The sequence below is a fragment of the Galeopterus variegatus genome, unplaced genomic scaffold (assembly GCF_000696425.1).
Source record: "Galeopterus variegatus unplaced genomic scaffold, G_variegatus-3.0.2 Scaffold20149, whole genome shotgun sequence".
Classification (NCBI taxonomy): domain Eukaryota; kingdom Metazoa; phylum Chordata; class Mammalia; order Dermoptera; family Cynocephalidae; genus Galeopterus; species Galeopterus variegatus.
In genome coordinates this window covers 1,913-12,796 of record NW_007746260.1, presented here as the reverse complement: position 1 = coordinate 12,796, position 10,884 = coordinate 1,913, and the positions used below count along the sequence as shown (strand labels likewise).

The 10,884-nt window shown below is 45.1% G+C and overlaps 1 pseudogene; it reads left to right on the top strand.

Moving 5' to 3' along the window:
* The first annotated feature begins 6,430 nt into the window (after window positions 1–6,430).
* Window positions 6,431–7,165, top strand: LOC103583157 (annotated as a pseudogene).
* The last annotated feature ends 3,719 nt before the right edge of the window (window positions 7,166–10,884 follow it).

Below are 10,884 nucleotides of genomic sequence, written 5' to 3'. Positions count from 1 at the left end.
TTAACTTCTTCCTCTCTGATTTGGATACATTTTATTTCTTTCTCTTGCCTAATTGCTCTGGATAGGACTTCCAGTACCATTGTGAATAGAAGAGGTGAGAGCAGGCATGCTGTCTTGTTCCTGATCTTAGAGGAAAAGCTTTCAACTTTTCATCATTTAGTAAGATGTTGGCTATGGGCTGGTTGAATATGGCCTTCATTGTGTTGAGGTATATTCTTTCATACTAATTTATTGAGAGTTTTTAAGTTGAGGTATATTCTTTCATACCTAATTTATTGAGAGTTTTTACCATGAAAAGATGTTGAATTTTATCAAATGCCTTTTCTGAATCTATTTAGATGATCATATTTTCTTCTCTTTCATTGTCTTAATGTGGTGTGTATCATTTATTGATTCATGTATGTTGAACCATCCTTGCATCTCATGGATAAATCCTACTTTATAATGATGAACGATCTTTTAATGTGCTGTGTTGCATTCACTTTGCTAGTGTTTTGTTGAGGACTTTTGCATCTATGTTCATTAGGAATATTGGCTTGGATTTTCTTTTCATGTAGTGTAATGACTTTGTCTGGCTTTGGTGTTAGGGTAAAGCTGGCTTTATAAAATGAGTTTGGAAGTTTTCCCTCTGTTTTAGTCTGTTTGAGCTACTATAACAAAATATCTTAGACTGGCTAATTTATAGATAATATAAATTTTACTTCCGTACGGAAGTCCAAGATCAAGACATGAGCAGATTTGGTGTCTAGTAAGATCTTGCTCTTCTCTAAAGGTGGCATGGACCTAGTATGTACAGTATATGTACTGCTTTTCAGTGTCCTCTTCAGATTTCTCTTTAACTGCCCTTTCTTTAAATGGTGGGGTTTCTCAAAGTCCTGTCCTAGACCTCTTTTTTCCTCTTCCCATTCTATCCACTTACTCTGGGAATCTTATCCACTCCCATTGTTTCAATGACTATGTGCAGAGGAGTCCCTCATATATATTCCTACTACAAACTTATTCTGAGCTTTAAGCCACATAATCAACTGTCTACAGGGCATTTCTACTTAGATGCCTCAGAAATACCTCATAATATATATATTCAAAATTAAATTGCTAACTTCTGCTTTACCTCCTTCCCAGGTGAATAGCATCATCTTCAAGTTGCCCAAGCCAGAAACTTAGAAGCTACCCTTGATTCCTTGCTCCATCTCACTGTCTGTTAACTGCCTCTAAATGTTTCATACCTGCATTGCTGCAACAGCCTCCTAACTGCTGTTTCTCCAGTTTTGCTCCCTTCCAAAACAGAATGATACCCTGGAGGAAAAGATCACAGTTATACTGGCCATTAAGTTCTAAATATTTGCTATGGTTAAGTTTTAACTTAGGCTCTAAGCTTCCTGGCAACCAAAGCAAACACAAAGGAAAAGTAATCTTCATACTTCTTAATGCTCGTTCTTTTTTTAAAAAAGATGACTGGTAAGGGGATCTTAACCCTTGACTTGGTGTTGTCAGCACCATGCATGCCCAAGTGAACTAACTGGCCATCCCTGTATAGGGATCCAAACCCGTGGCCTTGGTGTTATCAACACCACACTCTCCCAAGTGAGCCATGGGCCAGCCCTTTAATGCTTGTTGTAATGCTAACACTTTGCTCTAAACCAAATTTCTCAGGAGGAGATTTATATAGGAAGCAATAACTGATGTAATAGACAATGTCCTTAACAACATTCCTAGGACATATTCTATATTTCATTCACCAAGTATTTATGGAGTACTTACTACGAGCCAGCCATTGTACTCACCACTGAAGATAAAACAGTGAATGTCATTGTTTCTTATCTAATCTCATCATTAAAACAGGGTTTTTGAATAATATTAAATACAACCCTCAAGACAATTTGGTGGGAGGAAGTCTTATTTCCCAAGCCTTGCCTGCCTGGGGGTTAAACCAGGGTCAAAAATAACAGCTGCTCAGTGTCTCCTACCTCCGCTCTTCCTGCCCCCAGTCTGTACCCAGAGCATGATTTCAGGACTTCTAGGCTCTCTTTTAAACTGCAGGTCACTACCACTACCACCACCACCGTATGGAACACACGAAATATTTATAGGATTCCCCAAGTGTTCTTTCACATCTACTGACAACAGTGCTTTCAACTACCACATGGAATCTGTCATTTTCCAACCTCACCTCCTCTGGTTTCCTGCAAAGATCCACTGCTAAGACATCCCCTACACGTGCCCCTGCCCCCCGTTACATGTAACCCCCAGCAGGACAAGCCACTGCTATTGTTCATACAGGTCAAAGGTGTTGCTCATGATGCCTGCCAAGTCTGTGCTGAGGCTGCCAGAGTGTGGGGTGTGAACTAGGGTTGCCCTGTCCACTACTACAGAAGGCATTGGTTCCCAGATCCCAACATTACATTGCTTTGAAGTTGCTCTGATATGCTAAAACTACCAAAGCTGCTGAACCTGCTCAAATACCAGGGCCCTTCTACACTAAATCTGTACCATGTTTTCGCTGAATTATTGAAAACAGCTCTCTCCAATCATTGGGGTTAAATTTCATTACACGGGTTCCAGAGCAATGCTGTCTAGTGCTCCTGATGCCTCGCTGAGTTGACAGTAAAACAGTGTCTTAGTCTACTTAGGCTGTCATAACAAAATACCCACACAGACTGAGTGGCATAAACAACAGAAATTTATTTTCTCACAGTTCTGGAAGCTTGAAGTCTGAGTTGAGGGTGCCAGCATGGTCAGGTTCTGGTGGGGTCTCTCTCCCTGGCTTGGAGACGCCTACCTTCACACTGTGTGCTCACATGGCCTTTCCTCAATGCGTGGGTGTAGAGAGTGGTACCTCTTCCTCTTCTTATTGGGCCACCGAGCCTATTGGATTAGGACCCCACACTTATGACCTCATTTAGCCTTAATCACCTCCTATAAGCTCTATCTCAAAATACAGTCACAATGGGGGTTAAGGTTTCAGTATATGAATTTTGGGGGGACACAAATGAGTCCATAGCAAACTGTATTCAGTTTTAATCAGGACACACAATAAAACTCTGCAAAATGAGTCCATGAGCTAGGCCAGGGAGAAAGCTATTACAATGTGCAGTGTTCCAAAATGACCCCCCCACCTCTCACCAAGGAGCATTCAGAATCTTCTTTTTTTTTTTTAAATTAAAAGATGACCGGTAAAGGGATCTTAACCCTTGACTTGGTGTTGTCAGCACCACACTCTCCCAAGTGAGAGAACCGGCCATCCCTACATAGGGATCCGAACCTGTGGCCTTGGTGCCATCAGCACCACACTCTCCCAGGTGAGCCACAGTCTGGCCCTTATTTTTATTTTTTTCTTGTATTTTATTTTTTAAAGATGACCGGTAAGGGGATCTCAACCCTTGGCTTGGTGTTGTCAGCACCACGCTCAGCCAGTGAGCCAATCGGCCATCCTATATAGGATCCGAAGCCGTGGCCTTGGTGTTATCAGCACCACACTCTCCCGAGTGAGCCACGGGCTGGCCCCGGCCCTTATTTTTACATTCTAAGATGTCTAAGATATCCTTGTAGAGCACTGGGAAGGGGAGGGGGAAGGGGAGGGAAAGGGAAGTGGGGGTGGGGGGTGGGATTGGCCCATGGCTGGCTTCTTTGCTGGCCTGGTTGCAGAGGGCAAGGGGGCTTTGTTGAGGCCTGTGGGTCCCCCCACTCCAGCTCGAGAGCCCAGGGGGTTTCTGGCAGCAGCACCGTTATCACTGGGCTGGATGTGAACATTGCGGGATGAGGCTGAGGCCCTAGGCTCCCCCTACTTAGACTCGGGGGTCTGGGGAGCTTCTGGTGGCAGATCAGTCATCCCCAGGCTGGATGTGGACTTCAGGGGGGCATGGGTGAGGTCTTCAGATCCCCCTCATCCCAGCTTGGGAGGCTGGGGGCTTCTGGCTCTTCTAAGTTTCACAGGTTTTCTTTGGTGATGTTAGATCTTTACTGGTTAATATCAGAACTTTGTCTCTGATCCCTGTGGGTTTTTTTGTGTTTTCTTTTAGTTCTATGTTGGATTATTCCCTGTTCCTACACTTAGACTCTGCACTGGAAATAATTTGTTGTCCTTTGCTTACTTCTAAAATGGGGGAACTTCCTGTGGGGACCAAAACTTGAGCCCTGTGGTTGAGCTAAATTGCTGCTTTGCTGCTGACTCTCTGGGGAAGGCTTTTTGTGCAGCTCAGGTCTTAACTGCTGACTCTTTAAGCACTTCTGGGTCTTGTGAGGTCCGATACACCTAAATTGAATGGAAACTCTGGTCCTGACCTGAGTTTTTTGGCAAACTGCACCCCCTGCAGTTGTATATTCCTGACCAGTTTACACTGAGTGGGCCTGCGCTGATTGGAGGGCAAATCAGCTGTCCACACTGTGCCCCAATGTTCTCTTGATGGACCTATGTCCCCCACTGCCCGCACTCCAAACACTTCCCGTGGGGTGGGCCCATGTGCTGGTCCCTTGCGATGACTCACCGGCCTCTGAGTGGCTCCTTTTTTCGGTTGCCTGTGGCCCCTTGCTCCTACATGGGTCCATGGGAACCCTGTCATTGGTTTTGCTGTCCCGGGGACCAGCAAGACCCTCCTCTCCCCTGAAGTCTCCAAACAACTTCACACAAAGGGCACAGCTGTGGTTTTTGCCAGCTCTTGCTCCACAGGCTCACCAGGGCCTGCCTCGAAATGGTCAGGGCCTGAAATGATTGGAGCAGTCCCTTTTTTCTCTCATTGCAGCTTCTCCCTCCTTCATAAACTCTGTAGGTCTCTCCTCCTCTTCCCCTGAGCTCTAGTGGCCCAGCTTGGCAGTCTTTGCTTTTTTATAGTAGTAAATTGGTTGATTGTGAGAGAGAGTGATGCTGCCATCTTGATTCTCCGCCCCCTACAGAAATGTTTAGATGGCATGTATTCAGACTCTTCTTTCAACTTGACCTTTATCTTGAGATGGACACTTACGGTTCTAAATTGCAAAGATTGTCCTGTTGCAAAGATCTGGGGACACAGGCTTGGGGTAGCTGTACATTCAATAGAAACCAGACCAGCAGATGGTTAGTTGGCATTTTTCTGTGTAAATTAAGGTTCTTAGTCACCAGGACACTCACAGGTAAGGCTTAGATTTTTCCACAAGAAATATTCTGGATGTAAGTAAACACATCAGTGTGATACGGGAGGAGAGGGTCTGGGGAGGCCTGATAGCGGGCCTCAACCCACCCTGTCCTCTTACCAGGTTCTTGACTCCACCACAATAAAGAATTCAAGAGCTGAGTCACAGTAGAAAGTGAAAGCAGGTTCAATGTAGTGGATAAGTATAGAGAAAGTGCTGCCTAGCTCCAGAGACTGAGCAGGGCCCACACCAAGTTTAATACAAAAGTAAGAAATACACATTCACAGAGAAAGTGCAGGCTGGCTCTAGATTGAGCACAGCCTGCTAAAGCCAAGTTTGATACAAAAGAAAGAAATACATCCCTCAGGAGAAGTGTGGACTGGCCCCAAGTGAGTGAGTAACAGCCCCGCCTTCAACCAGGATTCCTCTTGTATAGTTTTGCTATCTAATACATATTCATACCACCTAATGAATAGTCACCTAAGGGCGCAGTTCCAAGTTATGTAACCTAATCCTGCACATGCTCAGTTGGTCTCTTTTAGAGTATGCTCACTGGTTAAATTCCACGACATGCATCAAATATATTCAAATGTATTTGGTGCTCTCTAGCTCCTTCAGTGGGAGGTCATTCAAGGAATAAACTCCGTTTTATTGAGTATGCTCAGCCCTGCGGTCTCGATCTCCTCGTGCTAGTGATGAAAATAGTTCCTACAAGGCACCGCTGCTCAAGACTCAGAGGCAGAGTTTGAATCCTAGGGGAGTAGTCTGAGACCCAGGGGAGTGGTCTGAGACCCAGGAGAGTGGCCTGAAACCAGATCCCAGGGGGACCGAACAACTCCTATCTCAAGTGAGTTTAAAGTTCTACATGACTGCCACGATTTAAGCCTGAGATTTTTTTTTTAAACACAGAAGGGCGATAGTAAATGAAGACTCGATATAAAGCACCCAGTGTCCTGCCTCGCAAATGGTAATCACTCAGTAGGTGTCTCTGCTCTTAGCTTCAGCACCCCAGCTTGCAGGACTTCAAGAAACTCTTCTATACTCAAAACTAGACTCAAACTACTCCCCCCACCACCCAGTTCCACCCCTGTCCTCGCGTTTCCTCCCTATCCCCTCCTGGCAAACTCGTTGGCCCGACAGATTCATTCCCACTCCTCAGTCCTCCCAGGCACCGCGAGCCACCCAGACCTGGAGACAGACCGGCTGCGCCTGAGGGGCAAGGCCGGCCCCCTCGGCGGGTAAAGTCCGCCCCCTGCAGGCCGGGGGGAGGCCCCGGCGCGCGCAGCCTTGTGGGAGTTGTAGTCTCACAACTCTGATTCTCCGGATGAGGAGTCACCGCGGGACTCGTGCTGCTCTGCGCGAGTCCACTTGGGACAGGTCTCTGCGTGGGTAAGGAGAGAGGTGGCAGCTTGCTTATGGAAAAGTGGCGTCAGTCGTCTGTGGTACTTCGAGCCGCTGCCGCCGAGGAGCTCAAGGCTGGTTCCTTTAGGAGTGCTGGAGACTAAACCTGAAATACAAGTTTGAGGTTCCCTAAAAGTCGGAAGATACGGATCCAAGTCCCTCCCGCAGGCCAGTCCGCAGCAGGAGCGGCCAACACCGACCCGGGTTAAAACTCCCAAGGAGTCTTCGCTGCTCCCACCTCCGCTTCTTGCCCCACGCTCCCACTTGGGGTCTCTCTCAGGGCCGGGAGTCGCAGCCGTCCCCGCTTGTTGGGGGGCTTGATGTGCGCGCCCGCCAGTTCCCACGAACTTGGGGGCGGCCGCTGAGCCCCGGCACCCGCGGAGGGCTTGTGTTCACCTCCTGCAGCCTCCCCCCGGTCGGCAGCCAAGGGGCCACCACCATGATCACCGGCGTCTTCAGCATGCGCGTGTGGGCCCCGGCGGGGGTCCTGACCTCGCTGGCGTACTGCCTCCACCAGCGGCGGGTGGCCCTAGCCGAGCTGCGGGGTGCCGACGGCCAGCATCCGGTCGACCGCAGCCGGCTGGAGCTGAAAATGGTTCAGGTCGTGTTTCGACACGGGGCGCGGACCCCTCTCAAGCCGCTCCCGCAGGAGGAACAGGTGAGAGGTCGGCCCGGGCGGGGGCTGGTGGGGCGAGGACCGTGTGGCGAGCCAGGTGCCTCGCCCCAACACACGCCTTCGGAGTTGGGCTCAGACGAAGGGAAGACAGCAGTAGCCAGTTTCACCCTAGCCTCTGGAGCAAAGGTGCTGGCATGGCGCTCCCCTACCCCAACGCTGCATGGCCTCTCAGGGTGTAGCACAGCCCTGGAACTTCTAGTTTCACCCCGAAGTCACACCCAGTGGTGCTGAACTGCTGAAGGTGCAAAAGAATCACCTGGGGGATTTTGTTAAAGTACAGATTCTTATTCTGCAGGTGTGGGATAGGGCCAGAGATTCAGCATTTCTAACAAGTGTATGGGTGAACTTGAGTACCCGGGTGCAGTGCACTTTTATGTGACTGTGGGCCTCTGGGACAGAAACCACCCTAACTGGGATCACAGTGGATGATAGAGATTGATGCCTTTGGGAACAGATTTTACAACAGCTTCCCTCAGGTTTTGCTGGAGACCATTTGAGATTTCTTGAAGGCTTTTTGGTAAGCAGTTCTGTTTCTTGGGGTTCTCCTTTTCCATTTCAGATTTCTAAACCTGAAGGAAGGGATTTCAGGTAGGAAAAAAAAAATTGTCTAGTCTTGTGGCTATGTCTTAAAATCTGCCTGGTTTGCTCAGGGTAATTGTGATTAAAGCACAAATAATAATAATAATTTTTTAAAAATCATTATCCTTTCTGGATATGACCTTTCATAGCAAGAAGACCTAGTGAAGAGCAACAGGAATATTCTTTATGATCATAATTGCCTTCCAGAAACCCTGAGGGTTGTGTCTTCACACTGTATGACTAAAAACCCAGTTTTTAAAGCTGGCCACACATGAAATCAAACCTCTAAAGCACTTCCCACATAAATAAATACATTTTGGCAGGCACTTAATTCTATTACCAGGTTTCTAGTTATCCTTAATATGACTATACCACTTAATATCTGGTACTGGAATTTCTTTTCTTTCTTTTCTATGCTTTGGTCTTTTTTCAGTACCTTACTTTGCCTTTTTATATTAAATCATTAAATGTTCCTTATGATTTTGTACACCCATAGCCTGTCTCTTGTGCACATCCCCCCCCCCCACTTTTCTCCATTTATTCTTGTTACAGAAGGGCTGGAAAATAATATATAGGAATATAATGTTCATGTTAAATTCAAAGTTATCAGAGGCAATGGAGAATAAAAGTGTAAATGTCTAGGCATGGAACTAGTATGTACAGTATATGTGCTGCTTGAAGGCCCTGGCAAAAGTTTTAGATTCTTTTAGGGCTTTCTCCTGTGCCAGTGGGTGTGTCATGGGTATCTCCTGCCTTTACGGTGGAAGGGGATGTTGTAGCTTAGAATATGAGCTTCATTCATCCTTTATCTGTATAGCCACAGAGTGTGAAACATCTGAGTCCATGGCCTTGCTTTGCATTTAGAGGAGGCACATTACCTCTCCCGCCTTATCATATTCTCCAGACTTGAGGCAGATGCTTTAAACATCTTTGGTTATCTAATATAAAGTCTTGTGCATAAAAGCCAGGGGTGGAACTAACTTGTCTTTCAATTTAGGCTATGAGCGAGTGTCATCAGTCTCCTATAACTTGTTTCTGGATATTCTCTTTCAGGTTTTCTTTTCAAGATCAAATTTGAGAGGTTGTTATTGGGACTTTCTAATCTTCTTGGTTCTGCTATTAATTATATTCAGAAGGGACTGCCTGACAACAATTCTAAAATTAAAATTGCCTTTGGCACATGTTTCCTGACTTCTAACTGGTTTATAGATAAACATATGTGACATGTCACTTCATTCAGTTATCTCATAAATCCTTAGAAAGTAGCATTGTTTAAAACTAGATGTTTTATTGAGTTATTTTTTCACGGTTTGAATGGCTGTTGGTTTAACCTGTCTTGCTAAAAGATTTTATCTGTGCTTTGGAAATAAAATTTTGAAACTTGATTGGACATTTTTTCCTGATTATTAGAGTAAATCCAAAGTATACTTTCAAAAGAAAAGATTTGTCCCTGCTTTCAGGTTTGCCTCAACTTCCCTCCAGACAGTGGCATGATGACCCCCACCTAGGCAGGTTCCTCAGTTTTATAAAATAAAGTCCAACCTACCCCAGTTCCACTGTTGATTAAAGAATTTGGTCCTTATTTATTTGACAGTATGTATGAGCCAGGAAACATAATGTCAGTACCATTTTGCTTGACACTTATCTAAAGCTTGGCTGGGAAAAGCAGTATTCAGGAAGCACTGCATGAAGGATATGTCAGTCAGTTCATCCATTCCTCTGGATTGATGGTTCTTAACTTCGGTGGGACATTGAATTCAACTGGTGAGCTTTAGAAAAATGCTGATGCCTGGATTTCCCTTCCAGAGATTCTAATTTAATTGGGCCAGGGCATCCAGATATTGTAAAAGCTTCTTTGGTGAAACTTTAGAATATTTGGACTGTATAGCATTAAAAAAGTGGAGTCCCCGCCCCAGGAAGAGCCACATGTGATTAACTCAGAGTGGGGCTTCGGCATCAGTAACATTTAAAAAATTTTCTATCAGTGCTGGTATATAGCCATGTTTTAAAACTGTTGCTTTATTCTAAAATCTGTCCCTGGAAGGTTTTTATTTACTTTTATGTAGATTTTTTCTTTTACGTGGAATGTAGCATCTCGATCCCAGTACAGAATTGCCTTCACTGAAATGTACTTTGGTGAGATGGTATCATTCTGTTTTGAAGGAACGAGGAGAAACAATCCCACAGAACTCATTGCTGTGACTGCTGAAAAGATGTTTATTATATTACTCTATCTTCTTTATGAGGACCCTTAGGAGGAATTTGCCTGTTAGCATTAGAAATGGTGTGCTTTTCCTGAACAGTTGGCTTGCTTTTGTCTTTATCTTTAAAAACTTGACTAGTTGATCAAATTTCTCCTTTTACATAACAGCCAGAAAGCTTAGTGCTGAATCTGTGGCCCACCTATAATAAACATATGGATCTTCATGGTATGCATTTTTTAGTAACCTTATTACTGCATGCATTTTTTTTTTGTCCCTGCATTTGTTTGCTTTTGTCTTTCTTGCCTGCTTTGTATTGGTTGTCCTAACATATTTTAGGTATTACTATCGTCTCCTTTAAGTTACTTCTTGAAGATGGGGTATAAATAAAATAAGTAAAATTATCAAGTTAGAAGCTGAAGAGCAGGAAATGAGAATGAGAGTGTGTATGTGAGGTGGACATCATATATGAAGCTCATTACTGAAAATCTAAACCTGTGTACTCTAGTCTGAACATGACCTGGACTTCAGGAGTTGTTTCCTGGGAAACACCAAAGGTCCTCTACCGGTGAATGTGCCTAACAGGAGGTGACTTCTTAGTGAGGCTGAACAGATCTGTGGAACTATGTGTCAGGCCCTGTGCTAGACACTGAATTGACAATGATGGATAATTTTGTCTCAGCTTTAAAGGAGTTTACAACATGGTAAATGAGAAACAAAACAGATTTTTTTTTTTTTTTTTTAAAGATGACCGGTAAGGTGATCTTAACCCTTGACTTGGTGTTGTCAGCACCATGCTCACCCAGTGAGCCATCCGGCCATCCTTATGTGGGATCCGAATCCTTGGCCTTGGTGTTATCAGCACCGCACTCTCCCGAGTGAGCCACAGGGCCGGCCCAAAAAACAGATTTTAATTATAGG